The following is a 23,461-nucleotide window of genomic DNA, read 5'->3' as shown; positions in this document are numbered from 1 at the left end:
ATGTATCCCACTCCGCCATCCCCCCCTCCAGGTGTTAGACCCCTTGAAACATCTTTTCCATCACTTTTGTGGCCAGCATAATTATTTTTTTTTTTTCAAAGTTCGCATCCCCATTGAAGTCTATTGCGGTTCGCGAACTTTAACGCAAACCGAACCTTTCGCGAAAGTTCGCGAACCCGGTTCGCGAACCGAAAATCGGAGGTTCGGCCCAACTCTAGTGCTCAAGTAGTAGAACTTTTGAGTTCAGATTAGTTTCTTTATGCACGGACAGGAATTATCAGCTCTCCTCTCCCACTGACTGATGTTTATTACTTGGTCAGAGCTGTTAAAGACCTGAGACCTGTTAGATTTATGGTTTGTTTTCTTTCCTAAGGAATGACAGTAACATTCTCTTTGCTACAGTTTAACTCTTTCCTGACATGTTTTAGAATCAGCAAAGCATTGTACTGTGTTAACCATCAGTGAAAGCAGGATGTTTTGAAACAGAATGACAACTGTATTACATTTATTTATATTTACAAAACAATGTATGCATCTCCTGCTGACTGTATATATAGCTGTGCGTCCTACTCCTAACATCTTGTATACAGGAACAAAGTCTGAAGATGGCTCATTAGCCAAAGGCTCACTGTTTTCTTTTGGTTAGCCAATAAATATTATCATTCTATTACGTAAAAATGTAAAAACTTCCTGCTGACTGATTAAGATCGGTCTTAACTTGCCCCTGTCACTGTGTAAAGTACACCTGAGCCTATGCTAGGTATGCATAATGCAATTTTCTGACAGATTTACTGTCAGATCGACTATTTCCAACATGTCCGATCTTCTATCCGATAGATTTTCTGAATGAACGGAAAATCGATTGAAAAATGAAACTGAAATCTGATCAGACATTAGAAATAATCGATCTGACAGTAAATCTGTCAGAATTGCATCGTGTGTACCTAGCATTACACTATATCTATGCCAGCGTGTGTAGTATGGGATGCTTCTACTCAGAGACGGGACAAGGTCCTTCAGCACCCAAGGCTGAGACAGCAAAGTGCGCCCCTCCACCCCTCCCACCCCAGCCTTTACACACTGATTGCTATTAGACTAATAGGTGCCCCAGGGCCCCCAACCTCCCCAACACCTTAATCTCTAGTTATCTAGCTTGCAGTCACTGTCATGTATCCCCTTTTCTTATTTCTTTCTGCTTCAAACACAATTGGGAATGACAGCTGAATGAATTGTGCGTCCCCCTCCTACACTGCGCCCTGAGGCTGGAGCCTCTCCAGCCTCTGCCTCAGCCCGGCCCTGCTTCTACTTACCTGTTCTCTGGTTTGGATGGGTTTCTCTCCTTTGCGCTGCACCATCACCTGTTTGTGGCTCTGACTGAAGCAAGTCGCACAGAGGACAAAGAAGCAGTGCATGCTCTGTCCTCTCGGGCTTCTTGTTATTACGCACTCCCGTACGGATGTGCACAGCAGCTGAGGCTGGGAGTGTTATGGGTATGCGTACTGACAAGTGCTGCTCATATATGAGCATCATTTCTGAATTATGTAAGCCCAGAACACTATCGGCTGCTGTGCATCCAGGCAGGAGTGCAAAATTACATGGAGTGGACAGAACATGCACTGCTTCTTTGTTGAACAGGGAGGGCAAAGCAGCAAAACAGACAGGAGCCCATTCAACCCAGTCATCACTAGTCAGAGTTGGACAGAATGGGGGGGGGGGGGGGGCGGTCTTTGACAGCTGGCCTAGGGCGCTGGAAAGTACAAATCCGGCCCTGACGGCAGTGACATCTAACGGAGCGGCGGGAAGGGTGAGTGGGAGGAACAATTCTCTCAGGCAGCGCCGGCGATAGGCCGAATTGATTCACCTGGTAGATCGCTGGCATTGGGCTGCTGCACACATGCTAGTTTCATCTAGCGAGTGTTCAAGGCTTAAGCCCACAGTCCAGTTTTAAGCAACATTTAATCATAAGAAGCAATTAAAGCCCTTATTTAGACCTTATTTATATTACTGAAATAAACTCATTTCCTGAGTATCAACAGTTCATAATAAACTGTTGATACTCAGGAAAGGAGGGGCCACAGAAAGGCTCCTGGAGGATGGATGGTCAGCCAGCACCTGGGGAAGACACTCCACTGGGAGCACACTTGTCTGTGCAGACAACCTTGCATTTTCTGCTGTGTGCGTTTTTGTATGCGTGTTTTATGCGTCTGCATTTTTTTTTAATAATCTCCATTTTTCAATGGAGAAAATACAGCATCATATTTATTTTGGAAAAAACACATTCGTTCCCCCCTCCCCCATAGGGCACCTCTTAGTCTATTAGCAATCAGTGTGTGACGATTGGGGTGGGAGGGATGGAGGGGCACACTTTGGTGTCTCAGCCTTGGGTGTTGGAGGACCTTGTCCTGGCTCTGCATTTGACAATCACTGGCCCTACTCAGTGGCAAAAAACATCCATGTCACATCTGGGCATGCAACTGCACGAGGGGGGGCTGCCTGTCCACTGCTTGTGCAAAGGGCTAGCAAACGCCCGACCAATGGACAGGAGCAGCTGAAGGTGGTGAATTTACCGCCTGTGGAAAAGAGGCCTTATATTTCGATGTCATCAATGCAACATGCTCATTGTGAAAGGGCCCTTATGTCCATTGTGTTGCATTGCAACAGACAATGTCATTGCAACGCAATGCACTCATATTCCTGTGGAGCTTCAACATTCATGGCGGTGCTATGCGGCACAGCAGTTTCCAATCCAGAGGGATTTGATTGGTTCATTTTCAAGCCACATAAATTTGAATAAAAAGTGTGCACAATCCTGCATCAACTTAGAACGATTTACATCTAAATGACCATAACTGACCTCCCCTAATCAGAACCTATAGCAGCCATTAGGTTATACTAAAATTAGGGATGGTCAATGAGATGTAAATTGTTCTGAGCTGATGCAGAATTATGCACATTTTGTATGTACATTTTTGCAGCTTAAAAATTGACCAATTGAATCCTGCCTATTTTCAAGCTGCATACATTTTTGCATACAAAATTTGCAGAATTCTACATCAACTTTAAACTGTTTGCTTCTCATTGACCATCCATAACTAAAATCGATACCACTGAGTTGGCTGACATTACACAACTGCAATTCACTAAACTGTCCACAGGAGACACTTGGAAGGATTGGAACAGCACCCATAAAACGGAGAAAGCAGCGTGCCAAAGCTGGGTTTGCCTATACTGCCAAGCCTCTGTTGCTATTTCAGTCCCCCCTAAGCCCCCCTGCGCTCTGCTATCCCCCATAAATCACAGCCGCGCTGACGACACGCAGTGTGTCACAGCGGGCTGTGTTTATCTCTGTACTGTCAGTCTGCCACTCCCCTCGCCTCCTGCATAGCTTCGGTCCCTGCCCGCGCCCTTTCCCTCCCTGCTGATTGGAGGGAAGGGACGCGGGCAGGGACCGGAGAAATGCAGGAGGCGGGGGAGCACGCAGACTGACAGTACAGATGTGAACACAGCCCGCACAGCGCGGCTGTGATTTATGGGGGATTGCAAAGCGCAGGGGGACCTTAGGGGGAATTGAAATAGCAACAGAGGCTGGGCAGTATAGGCAGACCCAGCCTCTGTACATGGATTGCATTGTCAGAACCCTGCCTCGGGTTCTCTTTAAACAAGGTGTGTATGAGGATCTGCAGATATCATAGACTATGAATGCATTTTGCAGGAACGGATCTTTTGCAGGAACAGATCTTTTGCAGATACTGATCTTTTGAATGTGTACAGCATCTTTGTGTGCAGCATCTTGCTAAGATTTTTATCTGATGGGGAGTTCAGCTCAATAGAATAGACTGTGTAGAGTATGGCTCTCATACTACATGGAAGGGGGTAAAATTGGTCTAATGCTGGGCATACACGGCGTCGAGGGGAGGATTATCAATTGAGCCTGATGACTCGATTGATAATATCCGACGTGTCCGATCACCACGGGGATCGATTCCGCGCTCGAGCGGGAATCGATCCGCGGACAAGCGGGGACGTGGCGGGGGTCGATCCGGCGGGTAATCGGCCGCCGGATCGACCTGTGTATGCCCAGCATAAGATCTTTAATTTATCTTTCAAGTGTGTACACACCATAAGGCCTCTTTTCCAGGAACTGTTGAACTGTGTGCTCAGCAAGCACAAGCAGTTGTGAGAGTTTGAGAGGCTTTTCACTGCCTATCAACAGTCCATGGAAGAGAGGCCTAACACTGCAGCATTGTGAAAATGAAAGTGTTTAATACATAATGGGATCTATTCACAATCACACATGCGGTAATGGATTTTTTACGGCAAAATTACTGCTGGGTAATTTCCGTCTTTTTTCCGCATTCACTAAAAAATTTCCGCTTGTTTTCCGCTTGCGGGTATATGGCGGTAAAAGAGTGCGGAAACATGCGGAAAACAGTGTAAAATGACTGTTAAATGAGTGGTAAAAAGACGGAAAAAACCCCACAAACGACAAAATTGACAAACGAAGTCCAGCGAACACAGTGCTAAAGGCTCTAGACTCCATTTATTTTAAGTGAAAGAGAAAAATACCACCAGGTAGTTGTAGGTGATAAAAAAAATCAGTAGTAAAGACATAAATAATACGCCCCTTTTTCATTGTGAATTTCATTTTGCGGAAATTAATTCTAATTTACTGATTCTTGGGGACATTTTTCCGCATTATTACCGCACTTTTTCCACATGCAGAAAAAAACATGAGGAAAACTTTGTGAATGTCACTCCCGTTCTTTTGATTAACAAAAGTTTATAGCAGGGACGTAACTATAGGAGAGCAACACCTGCGATTGCAGGGGGCCTCCCTTCCTCCAATACAGGGGACTATACTTCAGATCAGTTGTTTTTGAGTCCACACTTGTTATGGGTGTGAAGATCACGATGGCCACACATGTATAATCACCCTTGTGAGAGGGGTGCCAAGGATGCACAGGGCACCAAGGGAAGGCAGGGGAAGGGGTGGAAACATTGGGGGGGGGGCATGAATTGTAGTTACACCACTGATTTACAGAGAAACTTGCATTCAAAAATATTATGCACATTATAAATAATTATATTTACCTGCGTCCTGCTGGTTTACTGAAAACACTGGCTGCGTTTGTGAAATTCTGAATATAGGTATCTGTGACATAGAAACACAGAATGGACTTTGACTTCTGATAGAAGGAGGAATTCATTTGTACAGAGAAGAAGTGGGAGGGTCAGTATTTACACTTTATCCACTCCAGCTGTGAACAGGGCACTAATGGTGTGCAGTAAAAAAATATAGTGAGAATTATGAACAATGTTTTTTTTTATTGTTATAAACCTGGATGCAGTAGAGAGGTGCTGATATTATCAATTTACTGTAATTGGCTTTTCATTTTAAACCTCAATTCAAGGCAACCTTGATTGACCTGCACCTACGCAGTAGAGCGGACCTGATTGGGCTCTGGTATTTCCGCCTGAGCCCAGTGGAAAGCTGCTACGGCGCCTGTGCTTGAGCTGGGGAAGATAAATATTGGCATGTGCTGCTGCGTCTGCACAGTACTCGTCAGCTCTTGTTGGGGGGATTTGCGGGGGAGCCATCGCTGGTCCTCGAGACTACAGAGGAGGACGGAAGCCTCATTAGGATCTTGAGACTTCCCCCTCCTGAAGTAAGAATCCCATAGGGGCTCTTTTTTTGTGTTACAGGTGTGTTTTAATGTGCCTAATTCAGTAGTAATAACTATTAAAATCTTGATTGGATGGGAGCAGGGGCGTAACAATAGACCCTGCAAGGGATGCATCGCAGGGGGGCCCCGAAGCTACAAGGGGCCCTGTGGGGAGAAGTTTATTTTTCCTGTCCTGAGAAACTGACACTAAGGGCACAGAGAGAAAAAAAAAACGTTCTGCTCTCTGTACAATTGTTCTAATGACTGCATCTACTCAGCCATTGATAAGGAATCATACAAACATTTGTAGGGAGTCGCTATTCAGTGGGCAACAGGTTCTTGTGTACAATGCCCTGCCCCCAGCCTCCCCACCTCCTCCCCAAGTGCTCTGTACTGTATTGATGCTGGAGAAGTCTGCAGAGCTAGTTGTGCTCCATCAGAGATGGAGTAAGTGTAATAAGGCTGGGAGAAAACTGGTCTGTCGGTTTTCTGTGTGCATTTTCTGCACACCATGTGTGTCTGTATGTGAGTGAAATCATGCACGTTTAATCACAGAAGCTAATGTAATTGATAGAGACAATGCATGCAGTGCATCATTGTTGTCATTTTTATCTGCGTGGGGAAAACACATTCAAGTTTGCACTAGCCAATTGAATAACATTGGTTCTCATTTTATCCATGCAGAAAGCAGGGGAGGGGGCCCCAGCCAAAGTTTCGCAGGGGGACCCAGTGATTTCTGGTTACGCCCCTGGAAGGGAGCCCATTAATAGCACTCAAAAACGACCAATAGATAACAAAAGTACTTCTTGCCAATATTCAGGGGCGTAGCAATAGGGAGTGCAGAGATTGCGACCGCATCGGGGCCCTCTCTCAACCACAGTATCAGCTCTCTATTGGTCCTGTGCTTATAATAATCACTTCTATAGATACTTTGAATAGTGGAAATCATTGACAAACTGATTCCCATTGCCTTCTTGCACCTCTGACACTGTAGTTGCCATTGCCAGGTTCTGGTGCGCCATATAATTTGTTATGTATAGTGCTTGGGGGGGCCCCAATGTAAAACTTGCATCGGGACCCACAGTTCCTTAGCTACACCACTGCCAATAGTCATACATATTATGCCATGATTATTAGTCATTTTGTGCAAATATTAGCAGCAAAACAATAGTGAGAAATAAGGTAACATGGTCAAATTCATATAAAAATCATAGAAGGTTATCGGAGTCGGCAAGCAACAATTGAATGTGCAAAATAATAGCAGCATTCAATTTAAAGAGACTCTGTGACATCAAAAACATCCCCTGGGGGTACTCACCTCGGGTGGGGGAAGCCTCCGGATCCTAATGAGGCTTCCCACGCCGTCCTCTGTCCCACGGGGGTCTCGCTGCAGCCCTCCGAACAGCCGGCGACAGACCCGACTGTCAGTTCAATATTTACCTTTGCTGGCTCCAGTGGGGGCGCTGTGGCTGCTTTCGGCTCCGAACTACACGGAAATACCCGATCTCAGTCGGGTCCGCTCTACTGCGCAGGTGCCGGAAACTTGTGCCTGCGCAGTAGAGCAGACTCGACAGCGATCGGGTATTTCCGTGTAGTTCGGAGCCGACAGCCGTCAGAGCGCCTGCGCAGGAGCCGGGAAGGTAAATATTGACGTCATCTTTCACGGAGGGCTGCAGCGAGACCCCTGAGGGACGGAGGACGGCGCGGGAAGCCTCATTAGGATCCGGAGGCTTCCCCCACCCAAGGTGAGTACCCCCCAGGGGATCTTTTAAAGTTACAGATCCTCTTTAAGTGCAAACGTGCATATATTACCAGTCAAAAAGGAGCATTAACGAACGCACCAGAATTGCATTACGGCTGAATAATAGAGATATCCAGCAGTCAGTATAAAGTGCAAAGAGTGTTAATAGCAACAGCCAAAACAAACCAGCAAAGTGTCAATGCTTAAATGAGGCAGTGGAAAACTAGTCCATCTCTTCATAGGGGGATTCTCAGCAAGGCTTTTATTCTTTATAAAGATATTCTCTAAAAAGGATTTAAACAATGATGCTGGCCAGCTTCACTGCTCGCTACACAGTTTTTTGGCAGTTGGACAGACCAACTGCCATTCACTAAATGCTTTTGAAAGTAAATAAATCCCTGAAAATCCCCCTTGAAGAGATGGACTAGCCCATAACCTGTCGCTTTTGTCAGATTTCTACTACCTACTGTAAGTGACAGCAACATAGTAGAAAAGTAATTTATTGCTCATTTTACTCTGGAAAAAACGTACTTCTTATTTGTATATGTTTGCACATATTTTCAATTTAAAAAAATTTCGCCATAGGACCACTATCGCGAAAAATGTAGGTAGTTATACACCAGAGAGCACCAGGCGTTGTGTTAGGGGCACGTTATGTGCCCTATAACGTCCCCTAAACGCAACGTCCTGGTGTGTAACTAGCCTAAAGCAACACTATAGTGAAAAAGTAGACAGAACCAACAGGTTTTGGGCCAGTCCATCTCCTCATGGGGGATTCTCAGGGTTTTCTTTGTTTTTAACAGCATTTCCTGAATAGCAAAATAGTGTGCAAGTGAGTAGGGAGGCTGGCTGGTATCTTCCTATTTTGGCAGTTAAACTGCAGTTCAAGAAATGCTGTTGAAAACAAAGAAAACCCTGAGAATCCCCCATGAGGAGATGGACTGGCCCAAAACCTGTTGGTTCTGTCAGATTTTAACTGCCTACTTTTTCACTATAGTGTTGCTTTAGGCTAGTTACACACCAGGACGTTGCGTTTTAGGGGACGTTATAGGGCACATAACGTGCCCCTAACGCAACGCCTGGTGCTCTCTGGTGTGGACGTCAGAGTGAGCCGCGTTGTGCAGCTCACTCTGGCGTCCGTGATGCCATGATGCGTACTCTTGGACGCATGCGGCATCACGTGGTCCCGCCCGGCCAATCGCAGCACAGAGCGGCCGCTCCAGGAAGTAAACACTGCACGTCACTGAGTGCAGTGAAGAAGACAAGACAAGACAAATAACATTTATATCGCGCTTTTCTCCTGGTGGACTCAAAGCGCCAGAGCAGCAGCCACTAGGACGCGCTCTATAGGCAGTAGCAGTGTTAGGGAGACTTGCCTAAGCTCTCCTACTGAATAGGTGCTGGCTTACTGAACAGGCAGAGCTGAGATTATTAATTAGCCATGTGCCCGGCCGCTCTCCCTTCCTCCCCAACATGACTGAGCATGTGCAAACAGTCTAACGCGGCTTAGCCGCACAGAACGCACAGCATGCAGCACTTTGCTGCGTTACAATGTAACGCAACGTGGGCAGTGTGAACAGTCCACTTGTGTTACATTGCTGTGCGTTGGGAGAGCGTTACAGGCTGCGTTACTAACGTCCCTGTGTGCAAGAAACCTTAAGGGAAACATCTGTTTTTTTTGTTTGTTTTTTAAAGCAGATCTACTTACCTGGGGCTTCCTCTGGTCCTGGCAGCTTGTTTGTCCCTCGCTGCAGCTCTGTTCCCAGCCGGTGGCCCACCCCTCCATTGCAGCAGCCGACTTGGCGAGGTCGTCAGCCTCTGTGCCTGCGCGAACCCGCGATTGTGCTCATGTAGCTGGGAGCATTCTGTGCAAGTGCCGAGGTACTGCATAGGCGCAGAGGCTGATGACCTCACCAGGTCAGTTGCTGCAATGGAGGGGACCCTGGGCCACCGTCTGGGAGCAGAGCTGCGACGAGGGACACATAAGCTGCCAGGGGCTGGAGGAAGCCCTAGGTAAGTAGATCTGCTTTTTTTTTAATTTTTTTTAAACCCAGATGTTTCCTTTAAAAAATAGATAAGGGCTGGACAATCAGCTAACAAGATGAAAAAACAACCAAAGAATGTAGTGCAAAATACAACAAAAAGAATGTGCATAGATGAAACATAATCACCATGCGAATAAGAGAAGTAAAATCAACAGCGTGAACACCTATGAAGACCTGAAAAGATACAAAGCAGAATAGAGGCTGCAATCACAAGAAAATGAACAGAATTGACAGATTACTCACAAAGATAGCAAGAGAGAGAGCTCTAGGCGTCCCTGACCAGGAATCTCCATTAGAGGCCTCTGACAGGGATTCTGACTTCAGTGGGGAGGGGAGGGGAGGGAAGGGGCTGTGAACCTGCCTCAAGGTATTCACAAAGAAGAGACAGAGTCAGTGAATGTGCAGGAATCCACTCAACCTCTAATAGAGAAACCGGGCTGGATCAGGATACACCAAGTCCAAACAGAACAGTAGTCTTTATCCAATTTAAAGGGGGAGCAAGATACACAACAGTTCGCAACAGATAACATGTTTCAGATGGTGCAACCGTCAAGTAAGAGGAGCAGAAGGGGGAAAAAGGGCAAAATGGTTTTTGCACCTCTCCAGCTTTCTTCTCTCACAAAACCAATGACAAGTGTATGGCAATCTGCGTCTTGTGCAAAAGACAGATCTGCAGAGGACAGGTCGGATCCCGTTCGGGAACAAGGTCTCTGCAGTCTAACATGCAGAAAAAAAATCACAATTCTAAGTGGGACCAGTACCTGCATTCTCTTGAAGGAGGGGCAACTTCATCATCAGGTCCTCCACCACCTCTCACTCCTTCTCCACCAACTTGCATCGCTCAGGATGTCAGTGCAAGCCTGTCTCCAAGCGGTGAGGAAGTTGCAGGTGTGGACTGCAGGTTTTGTGAGGTCAGCCGGCATTTTGTCACCTGTTGCTGCGTATTCCAGTGACTCCTTCAGCTCGCCTAGCCTTCTGTCTTTCCAGCTCACTCTAATGGAGGTTGTTGCCAGAAAACTCCCTTTGGAGCCAACAAACAGGAAGGTCGTTGAGGTTAAACAGCATCACCAACATGTTTTGCACCAATCCAGTGCTTCATCAGGGTGTTCCAAGCCTTCTTGTCCACGGTGTCTGCAGTAAATGCTGTCTGCTTCCATGTGCCCACTGCCTAGTATCTTTCAGCTCTCATATATCTAGTACTACATGTGCATAGACTGCTTTGGTGCTATTTTCCAGCTGTGGCATAATTATGGACAAGCTCTGCATCCTCTAATTTGCATGCTATTTGCCTTCATCTTGTACTTAAAGTGGTCTGAAACTCTGTCATAACATTCAATAAAAATGTGTTTTCCTACTTTTTATTACTCAAACAGTTATCATATTTGCTTTTGTGCACAAGTAGGAGGAGGAAGGACTTTTGGAAACTACTGAGGAGTAAGAGTATGAGCCCATGGGAATCCCTCTTTCATGTGTCTGTGCACATGTTGCAATGCCAATGAGGGACCCCCACATTCGCACCATTAAAAAGTTGGGGTGAATAGTGACAGTAACCATCATCTGGAGTTGGAAGAGGAGGAGAGGGATGATGAGAATGATGATGAAGGTTATTTTGGAGATAATAATCAAGACCTGTTGAGCCCCAATTTCTGCTGTCACCCCTCCCCAGCATTGTGTGCGAGAGGAAAGAACAGGAACAGCAGCTGAAGAGGAGGTGCAAATGTTTTACCTTGCTTTATGAGAGACCCAGCCCAGAGGAGGAGGTGGATGAGGAAGTTTTTTTTATGGGCAACTAAGGAGGAAGGTGAGACCAGGGGAACCCCTCTTTCATGCGTCTACATATGTTGCTATGCTTACAGAAGGACCCATGCATTCGCAGTGAAAAAGGTGGGGTGATTATGGCTGCCCCCCCCCCCCCCCTTCTGGATCACTTCCATAACGCTAAACTGCCACAGTTTATATCCAACTAAAGAAAAAGAAAAGCTAACTGATCTTACTACAATGCGATGAGATGCAATAAGTGGGAAAGTAGCCTTAAGGCTCTTTCACAGTGCGACGGTAAAGTTGCACATTCGAAAATTTTATAACGCAGACTAACGCACAGCAATACTAAAGTCTGTGCGACATTCACAGTGCACACGTTGCGTTTGTGTGTAACGTGAGGCGTTATTAGAAAGTGCTGCATGCTGTGCGTTTAGCAATAAATCTGCTGCGTTAGTTGTGTTGCACATGCTCAGTAATGTGTTTTTTTTTTTAATGTAACGCATGCGCCGTTTTTGTTCCATCACTGTGCGACGAAAACGGCGCACCAAATGCAGGGCTAAAGAATGTACTATAACGTCCAAGTTATAGTGCACAATGCGTTGCGTTAGGGGCACGTTGTGCGACATTAACGTCGCATCAAACGCAACGTCCTGATGTGAAAGTAGCCTAAATAATACTGGCAGACTGGTCACGGACGACCAGAATCACCTGACGTCATGAATGATTGTCGCCAGAAAATGTCAATTGTCTCACTTTTCTGAAAATGAACGCAAGGTGGTGGGTTACTAACAGCACATATAATACAATTCAGGCATAAGATAGGCATACGAGTTTGCCTACTAAACAATCTATTTATAGTATTTAAAACCAATTAACTCCCATACTACTTAAGGCTAGTACACACTAGCAATTTTGATTGACCAATGATTGCTCAATTTTACCACCTCCATGTAGTATGAGAGCCAAACAGATTTTCAATTCTATGCAGATTATATAGGTAAATGGTCATACTACATGGAGGTGGTAAAATTGAGCAATCATTGGTCAATCAAAATTGCTAGTGTGTACTAGCCTTTAGAAATGTAGCAAAATTTCACAGATTGCATGGGCCATATGCAATTAACTTTTTCTCCTGAGTTTTCTCCTAGGTGATATTTTTAAACTTGTCAATAATATGCCTTTTAAGCCACCAGCAAGCAAGGAAATACTCAAAATACATTTGATAGTACTTTTTCACCTAATTTTTTTACTTTTTCGATTACAAAATGCTGAAAATCTATTTTAAAAAAACTTTGAAAAAAAATCTCCTAGGAGAAAACTCAGGTGAAAAAGTGAATTGCATATGGCCCCATGTGTTTTCTCACTAGCACAAACGTATGGGAAAATGCATGTGTATTGCAGATGAATGCACATAGTGTTTGATAAACTGTATGCAAAAAAATTGTGCATTTCCACACCAAAAAGTGTGTACGCTCCTTTACACTGAGTTTCCTTGTAGTGTTGGGCGAACATCTAGATGTTCGGGTTCGGGCCGAACAGGCCGAACATGGCCGCGATGTTCGGGTGTTCGACCCGAACTCCGAACATAATGGAAGTCAATGGGGACCCGAACTTTTGTGGTTTGTAAAGCCTCCTTGCATGCTACATACCCCAAATTTACAGGGTATGTGCACCTTGGGAGTGGGTACAAGAGGAAAAAAAAATTAGCAAAAAGAGCTTATAGTTTTTGAGAAAATCGATTTTAAAGTTTCAAAGGGAAAACTGTCTTTTAAATGCGGGAAATGTCTGTTTTCTTTGCACAGGTAACATGTTTTTTGTCGGCATGCAGTCATAAATGTAATACATATAAGAGGTTCCAGGAAAAGGGACCGGTAACGCTAACCAAGCAGCAGCACACGTGATGGAACAGGAGGAGGGTGGCGCAGGAGGAGAAGAAGGCCACGCTTTGTGAGACACAACAACCCCGGCCTTGCATGAGGGCAAGAAGCGTGCGGATAGCAGGCTTTGTACCGCCATGCAGTCATAAATGTAATAAAGATAAGTGGTTCAATAAACAGGGACCACGCGGCAACGCTAACCCAGCAGCAGCAGACGTGATGGAACAGGAGGAGGCGCAGGAGGAGAAGGCCACGCTTTGTGAGACACAACAACCCAGGCCTTGCATGAGGGCAAGAAGCGTGCGGATAGCATGCTTTGTACCGCCATGCAGTCATAAATGTAATAAAGATAAGTGGTTCAATAAACAGGGACCACGCGGCAACGCTAACCCAGCAGCAGCAGACGTGATGGAACAGGAGCAGGCGCAGGAGGAGAAGGCCACGCTTTGTGAGACACAACAACCCAGGCCTTGCATGAGGGCAAGAAGCGTGCGGATAGCATGCTTTGTACCGCCATGCAGTCATAAATGTAATAAAGATAAGTGGTTCAATAAACAGGGACCACGCGGCAACGCTAACCCAGCAGCAGCAGACGTGATGGAACAGGAGGAGGCGCAGGAGGAGAAGGCCACGCTTTGTGAGACACAACAACCCAGGCCTTGCATGAGGGCAAGAAGCGTGCGGATAGCATGCTTTGTACCGCCATGCAGTCATAAATGTAATAAAGATAAGTGGTTCAATAAACAGGGACCACGCGGCAACGCTAACCCAGCAGCAGCAGACGTGATGGAACAGGAGCAGGCGCAGGAGGAGAAGGCCACGCTTTGTGAGACACAACAACCCAGGCCTTGCATGAGGGCAAGAAGCGTGCGGATAGCATGCTTTGTACCGCCATGCAGTCATAAATGTAATAAAGATAAGTGGTTCAATAAACAGGGACCACGCGGCAACGCTAACCCAGCAGCAGCAGACGTGATGGAACAGGAGCAGGCGCAGGAGGAGAAGGCCACGCTTTGTGAGACACAACAACCCAGGCCTTGCATGTGGACAAAAAGCGTGCGGATATAGCAGCAATGCTTTTTGCCGCCATGCAGTCATAAATGTAATACAGATGAGAGGTTCAATAAACAGGGCCCGGAAACGCAACACCATCCCAGATGTTCATTGGTCATGTTACTTGGTTGGGGTCCTGGAGTGTTGCGTAGTCATTTCCAATCCAGGATTGATTCATTTTAATTTGAGTCAGACGGTCTGCATTTTCTGTAGAGAGGCGGATACGCCGATCTGTGACGATGCCTCCGGCAGCACTGAAACAGCGTTCCGACATAACGCTGGCTGCCGGGCAAGCCAGCACCTCTATTGCGTACATTGCCAGTTCGTGCCAGGTGTCTAGCTTCGATACCCAATAGTTGAAGGGTGCAGATGGATGGTTCGACACAGCTACGCCATCTGACATGTAGTCCTTGACCATCTTCTCCAGGCGATCGGTGTTGGAGGTGGATCTGCACGCTTGCTGTTCAGTGGGCTGCGGCTGCATGGGTGTCAGAAAATTTTCCCACTCCAAGGACACTGCCGATACCATTCCCTTTTGGGTACTAGCTGCGGCTTGCGTTGTTTGCTGCCCTCCTGGTCGTCCTGGGTTTGCGGAAGTCAGTCTGTCTGCGTACAACTGGCTAGAGGAGGGGGAGGATGTCAATCTCCTCTCTAAAGTCTCCACAAGGGCCTGCTGGTATTCTTCCATTTTGACCTGTCTGACTCTTTCTTCAAGCAGTTTTGGAACATTGTGTTTGTACCGTGGATCCAGAAGGGTATAAACCCAGTAATTGGTGTTGTCCAGAATGCGCACAATGCGTGGGTCACGTTCAATGCAGTCTAGCATGAATTGAGCCATGTGTGCCAGAGTCCTACCAGAATCCTCATCATCCTCTTGTGAGCGTTGTGATAGTTGTTGTGATGCATCATAGTCGTCACCTTCCTCCTGGTCTGCTTCTGCTGACCATTCGCGTTGAATTGTGGAAGTCCAACGTGCACCGCTCTGGCCCTCGTCAGTGGTGGCATGAAATTCCTGCTCCAACTCCAGCTGTTCCTCCTCCTCTTCTTCGTCATAGCTGCTGGGGCCAGCGTTCCCTGAGGCGGATGGCCTGATGTTGGTACCATCACGCTGATCGTTTTCTCCTTCAGATTCCCCCAGTTGCATCATGACAGCTGTTTCCTTGATTTTTAACATCGACCTCTTCAGTAAACACAGCAGTGGTATGGTAATGCTGACTGAAGAGTTGTCACTGCTCACAAGCAACGTGGATTGCTCAAAATTTTGGAGGACTTGGCAGAGGTCCAACATGTTGGCCCAATCGGATCCACAGAAGCTTGGCAGCTGGCCGGATGCGCCTCGGTACTGCGCCGTCATGTACTGGACCACTGCACTCTTCTGCTCGCAAAAGCGGGCTAGCATGTGCAGCGTAGAATTCCAGCGCGTAGGGACATCACACAGCAAGCGATGGTGGGGGAGATTGAAGCGCTCCTGCATCTTGGCGAGTGCCCCCGAAGCAGTACTGGAATTTCTACAATGTTTGGACACTCGACGCACCTTCAACAGCAGATCGGGCACGCCTGGGTATGTCCTCAGGAACCGCTGAACTACTAGGTTCATCACGTGCGCCAGGCAAGGGATGTGTGTCAGCTTAGCCAACCTTAAAGCGCGAATGAGATTACTCCCATTATCACACACAACCATGCCCGGTTTCAGGTCCAGCGGTGCCAGCCACAAATCCGTCTGTTCCTTTATTCCCCTCCAAATTTCCTCCCCTGTGTGCTGCTTATCCCCAAGGCAGATTAGCTTCAGCAACGCTTGCTGACGCATGCCAACAGCTGTGCTGCACTGCTTCCACGATCCTACTGCTGCTGGGTTAGCGTTTCCGGATGAGGTACAGCTTTGAGATGCGTTGGAGGAGAAGGAGTCAGAGAGGTAGGTGCTGCTGTTATCCAGTGGGAGGGACGGCGGTGCAGCTGTTTGTGGCGTGGGCAACACCCGTGCCGTAGCAGGTGAGGAATCGCTGCCAGGCTCCACAAGGTTCACCCAGTGCGCGGTAAGGGAGATGTATCGACCCTGGCCGAACGCACTCGTCCAGGTGTCAGTGGTGAGGTGAACCTTGCAGGCAACGGCATTCTTCAAGCTTCGGGTTATTTTGCTGACCACGTGCTCATGCAACTCAGGCACTGCAGAGCGCGCAAAGTGGTAGCGGCTGGGAACCACGTAACGTGGGATGGCCACTGACATCATGCCCTTGAAGCTGTTTGTCTCCACCAATCGATATGGCAGCATTTCGCAGGCCAGAAGCTTGGCTATGCTGGCTGTTACTGCCACGGCCCGGGGGTCATTTGCTGGCAATTTCCTCTTGCGCTCAAACATCTCCGACACAGACAACTGAACCGTAGCGCTGCACACGGAAGGGCTGTTGGTTGTTGTGTTTGATGAACACTGGGAGACCTCAAGAGCACTACTCCGGAAAGTGACAGTGTCAGCGTCGTCTGATGTTTGTGAATGTTGTGAACCACGCAATGGCTGGGCTACTGCTGCTGCTGAGGCGGGTCTGGTGGTGAGTCTGGTGAACCCAAGGGAGGCAGTGTTGTTTCTGGTACCCTGTCCTGACGCGTTTGCCCAAAGAGTGGGATGTTTGGATAGCATGTGACGGCTCATGCTGGTGGTGGAGAGGTTGTTAATATTTTTCCCCCTGCTCAGGCGGGTCTTGCACACCTTGCAAATCGCCATGGTAACATCCTCAGTGCAGTCTTCAAAGAAAGCCCAGACTTTGGAGCACCTGCCTCCTTGCTGGCGATTTCTGTTTGCTCCTCTTTTGCCTCTCACTTGAACTTCCACGCTTGTGGTGCCTGAAATTGCGCGCCGCCTACCTTGTGGCACAAGGCGAACTCGTGCAGCAGTGTGTTCTTCAACAGACTCATCTGTGCTGCTGCTACGACGGCGATGTTCTCGTTCACAAACAAAATCTGGGTCTCTGTCCACATTGTCCATACCCTCCTCTTCCATCTCCTCAAACTCGTCATATGTCATTGTGGGCCACCGCCGTGGAGTAGAGCTCCCCACAACAACCTCTGCGCAGCACACTCCAACGTCGTCTTCCAGATCTTGTCGGCCGACCTCCTGCAATTGCAACCCCTCCTGCCCAAATTGCTCTGGGATTTGGGTTTCCGAGTCCTCTTCGGACTCGCCTTGTATTTCAGTGCGCGGTGCATTTCCCACAGTTAACGGTTGTGAATCCAGGCACAACATTTCTGGCTGTTCCTCCATTGACCTTTGAAAGGTGGAAGTTTGTTGGGCTGGGAATAGCTCCTGCGAATACCCCATTGTGTCCTGAGGTAATTCATCGGACTGGTTATCTGGCAGTTGTGTGCGTGGTGTCGCTGCCGGTTGTGTCAGCTTTGTGCCCACTGGCTCCTTGTAACTGGCTGAGGACTCGGACCTCGTGCGTGATGTGCTGGTGCTGCTTAACCCACTGCTGGACGCTTGAGAGGTCATCCAAGTAATTATCTGGTCCTGTTCTTTTGGATTTGTGAGGGTTGTTGTCCTGGACAACATGGGCGGTATTGAGTGGGTTTTCTTGGGTGCTCCCCTGTGGCCTGTACGTGAACCGTCAGGGGAAACACCTCTTCCCTTGCCCCTCCCTCTTTCACCGGATTTCTTCCTCATTTCACTTATCCTTACAGTACACGCTGACTGGCAGCAGTACAGTGGCAGTACAGAAATGCTATACAGTACCACTATTCCCAGCAGCGACACAGAGCACAATGCTATACAGTGACGGGTGAGCGGTGTACCACTATTCCCAGCAGCGACACAGAGCACAATGCTATACAGTGACGGGTGAGCGGTGTACCACTATTCCCAGCAGCGACACAGAGCACAATGCTATACAGTGGCGAACGAGCGGTGTACCACTATTCCCAGCAGACACAGAACAGTACACAGAATGCTATATAGTGTGGCTGAACGAGCGGTGTACCACTATTCCCAGCAGACACAGAACAGTACACAGAATGCTATATAGTGTGGCTGAACGAGCGGTGTACTACTGTTCCCAGCAGACACAGAACAGTACACAGAATGCTATATAGTGTGGCTGAACGAGCGGTGTACTACTGTTCCCAGCAGACACAGAACAGTACACAGAATGCTATATAGTGTGGCTGAACGAGCGGTGTACTACTGTTCCCAGCAGACACAGAACAGTACACAGAATGCTATATAGTGTGGCTGAACGAGCGGTGTACCACTGTTCCCAGCAGACACAGAACAGTACACAGAATGCTATATAGTGTGGCTGAACGAGCGGTGTACCACTGTTCCCAGCAGACACAGAACAGTACACAGAATGCTATATAGTGTGGCTGAACGAGCGGTGTACCACTATTCCCAGCAGACACAGAACAGTACACAGAATGCTATATAGTGTGGCTGAACGAGCGGTGTACTACTGTTCCCAGCAGACACAGAACAGTACACAGAATGCTATATAGTGTGGCTGAACGAGCGGTGTACTACTGTTCCCAGCAGACACAGAACAGTACACAGAATGCTATATAGTGTGGCTGAACGAGCGGTGTACCACTATTCCCAGCAGACACAGAACAGTACACAGAATGCTATATAGTGTGGCTGAACGAGCGGTGTACTACTGTTCCCAGCAGACACAGAACAGTACACAGAATGCTATATAGTGTGGCTGAACGAGCGGTGTACTACTGTTCCCAGCAGACACAGAACAGTACACAGAATGCTATATAGTGTGGCTGAACGAGCGGTGTACTACTGTTCCCAGCAGACACAGAACAGTACACAGAATGCTATATAGTGTGGCTGAACGAGCGGTGTACTACTGTTCCCAGCAGACACAGAACAGTACACAGAATGCTATATAGTGTGGCTGAACGAGCGGTGTACCACTATTCCCAGCAGACACAGAACAGTACACAGAATGCTATATAGTGTGGCTGAACGAGCGGTGTACTACTGTTCCCAGCAGACACAGAACAGTACACAGAATGCTATATAGTGTGGCTGAACGAGCGGTGTACTACTGTTCCCAGCAGACACAGAACAGTACACAGAATGCTATATAGTGTGGCTGAACGAGCGGTGTACTACTGTTCCCAGCAGACACAGAACAGTACACAGAATGCTATATAGTGTGGCTGAACGAGCGGTGTACCACTGTTCCCAGCAGACACAGAACAGTACACAGAATGCTATATAGTGTGGCTGAACGAGCGGTGTACCACTGTTCCCAGCAGACACAGAACAGTACACAGAATGCTATATAGTGTGGCTGAACGAGCGGTGTACTACTGTTCCTAGCAGTGACACACAATGACTGGGGGGGACCCTGGCTAGCGTGGCTGGAGCGCGAACTACCCTGCCTGCCTACCCAAAGCTAAACCCACAGACAAATGGCGGAGATATGACGTGGTTCGGGTATTTATTTACCCGAACCACGTGACAGTTCGGCCAATCAGAGCGCGTTCGGGTCCGAACCACGTGACCCGTTCGGCCAATCACAGCGCTAGCCGAACGTTCGGGGAACGTTCGGCCATGCGCTCTTAGTTCGGCCATATGGCCGAACGGTTTGGCCGAGCACCGTCAGGTGTTCGGCCGAACTCGAACATCACCCGAACAGGGTGATGTTCTGCAGAACCCGAACAGTGGCGAACACTGTTCGCCCAACACTATTTCCTTGTAGAAGGAGTGATGTGATGGCATACATATGGAAGCATGCAATGCATGGAAAATGCACAGCAAATGGTAATCCATCCAAAACCAAGCAGTGCCTGATTTATATGTCTGTCTTCTCAGCCAAATTAAAGGAGACCTGAGATAAGTTAAAGAGAAGGATTTATACTTACCTGGGGCTTTCTCTAGCCCCATGTATTCGGTGGGCTTCTCCATTAGGACAGCTTCAGTCGGGCTGCACTGCATCGCACTGTAGTACTGCGTAGGCACAGAATGCTACTGGCAGTGGTAGGGGTGCTCATGGCCGAGTCTGAAAATAACAGCTGCAATTAGGACACAACCATCTCTGATGACCTGATCTGGAGGGCAAATACCACCACAACTCAGAGAAAGGCACAGCAAAGACTCTTCTTCCTTCACCAGCTAAATAAGTTTGGTATGGCCCAGGAACTTCAGAGGTCCTTCTACTGTGCCACAATAGAGTCAGTCCTTTGCTCATTCATCCTGGTCTGGTTCGCTAGCTCTTCTACCAGCGACAGATATAAACTTCTGAGGGTCAGCAGCTCAGTGGAGAGGATTATTGGAAAACCTCTTTCCCCTGTAGATCTCATCTACAATCTACAATCTCAGCGCTGCGTAATATGTTGGCGCTTTATAAATACAACAAATAAACAATAAATAAATACAATACCAGATTGTGCAATAGAGCAACAAAAATTGTGGGCGACCACACTCATCCAGGTCACAGATTTTTCAGATGGCTCAAACTGGGCCGGAGGTTTCGTTCCATCCCTGCCAACACCACTATGCGTATGAACACTTTTTCCCCATGGCTGTTATACTCTTGAACTCTGCCCATTCCACTATCCCCCCCCCCCTCCCACTGTAGCTGTCTGTGGACTGATATCTGACTTCGGCTGCTGCTTCTCTGTTTACTGTCTTGCTATAGGTCGTATTACAATTACCGTGATTATCTTCTGTAACACGCTGCTGTCCCAGCTAGATCCTCAGTGCTTTACTTCCAATGTTGTATTACTCTTGTTTTGGTGTATTACTCTTTCTGTGCCAATCACTGTGCCAAATCCAATTCCATTCCGGACACGGCCCAGCCGTGCTTGGCAAAATAAATAAATTCTAATTCTGAATTATCTAGTTTCTACTTTGTCAATTTAAACCTTTGAAGTCAAAGTCATACCCACTGTGTGATTTCCAGATGTGGTATTCCATAGCAGGATCAACCACAAGGCAAAGGGCCTGACCCCCACCATCTCTGACTCCTCCCGCACTTCATCTTACCCAAAAGACTGCCAGCTACTACTTTGCCTTGGACCCCAGTTCATCTTAATCCTTCTCTGTGTTGACCATGTTTAAAAGAATTTATGGAGAAACATTTGACTGATGAGAGGGTAAATGTGTAAGGCTCTGATTTGCTGATCGTGTGCTCAAGAAGAAGTGATCACAGCAAATAAGAGCCTTACAAATTATCACCTGATCAAATGCTTCTCCATGATTTTTAACACATATGAGCAACATTATATCCCGTTCATTTTAAAGTAAACCAGACACTAAGCACCCTCATGTATTTTACCATATACAGTGGGTTGCAAAAGTATTCGGCCCCCTTGAAGTTTTCCACATTTTGTCATGTTACTGCCACAAACATGAATCAATTTTATTGGAATTCCACATGAAAGACCAACACAAAGTGGTGTACACGTGAGAAGTGGAACGACATTCATACATCATTCCAAACATTTTTTACAAATAAATAACTGCAAAGTGGTATGTGCATAATTATTCGGCCCCCTTTGATCTGAGTGCAGTCAGTTGCCTATAGACATTGCCTGATGAGTGCTAATGACTAAATAGAGTGCACCTGTGTGTAATCTAATGTCAGTACAAATACAGTTGTTCTGTGAGGGCCTCAGAGGTTGTCTAAGAGAATATTGGGAGCAACAACACCATGAAGTCCAAAGAACACACAAGACAGGTCAGGGATTATTATTATTAATATTATTTATTGTATTTATAAAGCGCCAACATTTTACGCAGCGCTGCACAATAGATAAATGGGTTAACATACAGGTAGAACATACGGAAACTCACAACAAAACAAGATCATGCAAATGATTTGATAACAATACAGTATCATAGGTCAAAATAGAGACTGTTCGAGTCTACAAGAGGGGTGGTTGCGAGTAAGATTGCATAATCAAGCTGGATACGTTAGGGAGGAGGGCCCTGCCGGAGGCTTACAATCTAAAGGGTGGGGTGGAGACAATAGGTGCGTCTTTTGAGAGGGGGTCTAACAGAACATATTATGGTGCTGGTGTAGGGGGGTATGCGAGCGTGAAGAGGTGAGTCTTGAGAGCTTGTTTGAAGGAGTTAAAGGTGGGGGCGAGTCTGATGGCATGGTGGGAGAGAGTTCCAGAGAGTAGGGGCGGCCCTGGTGAAGTCCTGCAATCGTGCGTGTGACTGAGTTATGCGTGGTGCGACTAGGCGCAGGTCATTGGAGGATCGGAGGGGGCGGGCTGGTATGTGCCTGTGGACCAGATCAGAGATGTAGGTTGGGCAGGTCTTGTGCACTGATTTGTAGGCAAAGCACAGGATTTTGAAATTGATCCTAAAGCTGATGGGGAGCCAGTGTAGTGCTTTACAGAGCGGAGTTGTAGAGGCGCTGCGGTGAGAAGAATGTATCAGTCTGGCTGCCGCATTCATTACCAATTTAAGTGGGTCAGTACGGTTGGAGGGGAGGCCAGATAAAAGAGAATTGCAGTAGTCTAGGCGGGAGATGAAAAGGGCGTGGATAAGGAGTTTAGTGGTGTCAGGGGACAGGTAGGAGCGGATCTTGGAGATGTTGCGGAGGTGGAAGTTGCAGGATCTGGCAATACCTTGGATGTGGGCGGTAAAGGAAAGTTCAGAGTCCAGAGTAACACCTAGACAGCGGGCTTGGGAGGTAGGGTGGATTATAGTATTTTCAATAGTGACGTGCAGATCTGGGAGGGGTGCAGCTGTGCGGGGTGGGAATATTAGAAGCTCAGTCTTGTCCAAATTAAGCTTCAGGTACCTGGCAGCCATCCAGGAGGAAATGGATGTGAGGCAGGCAGAGACTTTGTCCATGGTAGAGGAGGAGAGGTCTGGGGTGTGGAGATATATCTGGGTGTCGTCGGCATACAGGTGGTAATTGAAGCCCATGGAGGAGATGATTTTGCCAATTGAGGCAGTATAGAGTGAGAACAGTAGGGGTCCTAGGACGGAACCTTGAGGAACACCAACTGAGAGGGGTGTAGGAGTGGATGAGGAGCCATTGAAAAATGTTGTAAAGGAGCGGTTGGAGAGGTAGGAGGAGATCCAGGCTAAGGCTAGGTCCTGAATGCCCATTAGCTGCAGGGAGTGGAGGAGGAGGGAGTGGTCGACAGTGTCAAATGCCGAGGAGAGGTCCAGGAGGAGCAGGATGGAGTATTTACCTTCGGCTTTGGCAAGGGCGAGGTCATTTACCACTTTGGTGAGGGCGGTTTCTGTAGAATGGGCTGTGCGAAAACCAGATTGCAGGGGATCGAGAAGGGAGTTGGAGTTAAGGAAGTTGGTCAGGCGTTGGTGGGCCAGGCGTTCAAGAATTTTTGAGGCAAAAG

The 23,461-nt window shown here is 47.5% G+C and overlaps 1 protein-coding gene across 3 annotated transcripts in view; it reads right to left on the bottom strand.

Moving 5' to 3' along the window:
• The window catches only part of LOC137545841 (retinol dehydrogenase 7-like), a 95,751-nt gene extending 86,009 nt beyond the window's left edge, over positions 1-9,742 (bottom strand). The window contains exons 1-2 of one of the 3 annotated variants that reach the window (XM_068267534.1): positions 9,693-9,710; positions 5,092-5,152 (exon numbers count right to left, since the gene is read on the bottom strand). The gene's annotated coding sequence lies outside the window, so the exon portion shown is untranslated. Of the gene's footprint in view, positions 1-5,091; positions 5,153-9,692 lie in introns of all 3 variants that reach the window. The other 2 variants (XM_068267532.1, XM_068267533.1) reach the window with 2 other exon arrangements.
• Positions 9,743-23,461: the final 13,719 nt, after the last annotated feature.

The sequence above is a fragment of the Hyperolius riggenbachi genome, chromosome 2 (assembly GCF_040937935.1).
Source record: "Hyperolius riggenbachi isolate aHypRig1 chromosome 2, aHypRig1.pri, whole genome shotgun sequence".
NCBI classification, from domain to species: domain Eukaryota; kingdom Metazoa; phylum Chordata; class Amphibia; order Anura; family Hyperoliidae; genus Hyperolius; species Hyperolius riggenbachi.
Note: the sequence above shows the minus strand (reverse complement) of the source record. Positions and strands in the feature narration are given on the sequence as shown.